Consider the following 1,922-nt stretch of genomic DNA (forward strand, 5'->3'; position numbering starts at 1 on the left):
GTGAACTTACTGGGAAGGATTTTTATCAACAGAGTCTTTAGGGAGGGACATTCCACTCTGATTTACGAGCCACCTGTTAGCTTAGACAGGCAAGGCCATTTTCTTATCTTCAAACAGCAAGGCCATCAGCATTTGAGTTCTGAATTCTTCATTCTTCTCTTTGGCCCTCTTTGCCCAGACTAACATCTTAGAGTCTTTTTAGTGATAAAACAGGGCGACATATCTTTCTTTTGGCTACTTCTTGCTGAACAGGGCCAACGATCTGGGTGTTCAGAGCCTTGAGTGAGTCAATCTGGCATTAGTGGCCAGGGGAGAATTAAGGTGGTCATCTTGATCCTGTGAAGTAAAACCTTAAAGAGACATGGAGTGATTAATAACAGTATGCTTATGATTACTATTGGTCTTAAAGAAGGAAAATTTAAGTTAGAAATGAGGTTTTGTTTTGGCTGATGAAAAGGCTTGAGGTGTTTTGGTGGAGTGTAGTATAGAGAAATTGATTGGTACTGCTGCTAGCAAAGGTCGTTGTAAAGAGACACACAGTTAACAATGAGAAAGGTTGGTTGACATTTGATTTTGGTTAAGAAATAGTAAGGTGCAGGTGCCCTGGATAATTTAGAACTAAGTTGGAGCCTGCATAGTTTGTGGCTCTCCAGAGGCTTGTTGTATCATTGTTTGCTTAGCTTGGAGAATGTCATTGAAGACTTGTACTTGGGTATTGGCATGTAGGGCATAGGAAATTTACTTAGTGAGGGGAACATGTTTGACTTGAGAAGGGTGGTGTTAATGGGGGTCACCCATGACTTTAATAGCTGTGGAAGTGGTCAGAGTGTCTGCACAGAGTCTGCTTTAGTGTGGTGGGAGAGGCTAGGGTGCCTGCGGTTTGTGAGAATGACGTTTATGAAGTGACTTTAGTGGCTTGGTTCAGACCTTTGGACGAGAGTTTGGGTATACAGCAGAGTGAGTATTTTTCAGAGTAACTGTTTAAGGAGGGAGAGTTAAGGCACAATGCCAAGGAAGGGGTTTGGTGAGCAAGTTATGGTTTAGCAGAAGTAGTTGGCTGTACATCAGTTGGAAGGAATTTAGAAAGGAAGGTGAACAGAGTGTTGTTCAGGTACAGGCTAAGGCAATAGAAAGTAAGGTAACTTAAGACTTGTGTAACTTGACAGTCAGTGAGTCTGTATATGTGCCCTGTTTTGCCTGAAGACTGGAAGTGATATGGTATGTACAGGTTATAGCAGATACTTAAACTAGATGATACCTGCTGGGTGTTTTTGAAGATGAAGCTAGGACCATATTAAAGTAGGGAAACCAAAGATGGGAATGGTATGCTGGAGTGAAGCTTAGTTAGGCTTAGAGTTGAATTTTGTTCAACTTCTTAAATCAGTCTAGTGTTTTGAAGGTTTGTAATGGTAAGAGGCAGAAAACCCTTGTGAAGGGTGTTCCCAAGGACAGTTCAAAGAGGAGCAATTGGAAGGCAGACCAAGCTCATGAAGGAGTGTAAAGAATTGAGGTGATTTAGCATGTCTTAGGTGCTTTTAGGCCAGAGAGTATGAGACAGGTTACATACACTTCTAATTTTGCAGAGTTCTTAGAGAATTTTAACATGGAATCAGGGCAGACTCTGAGGTAGAGAGAAACATGGAAGTGGACAGTAAAGAAAGAGTTTGAGTATAAACCCTTGACTACTTGCCATTTCAGTTCTTATGTTTGAAGGACTGATGGAGTGAATGAGCCAAATTTAGGTTACACAATTTGAGATTGCTTTAAATCAGGCGTGATGTTGAGGATGCACAATTTTAGAGGAGAGCTGTCCCCGGGACAGGTCCCCAGGTTAGGCATAATGCTGGAGGTTTGTGAGGAGTACTGTCCCTGGGACAGATCCTCAAATTAGACATAATGCTGGACGTTCGTGAGTTTGGAGG

This window comes from Elephantulus edwardii, unplaced genomic scaffold, assembly GCF_000299155.1.
Source record: "Elephantulus edwardii isolate Elephantulus edwardi_28Jun2011 unplaced genomic scaffold, EleEdw1.0 scaffold00075, whole genome shotgun sequence".
Lineage (NCBI taxonomy): Eukaryota > Metazoa > Chordata > Mammalia > Macroscelidea > Macroscelididae > Elephantulus > Elephantulus edwardii.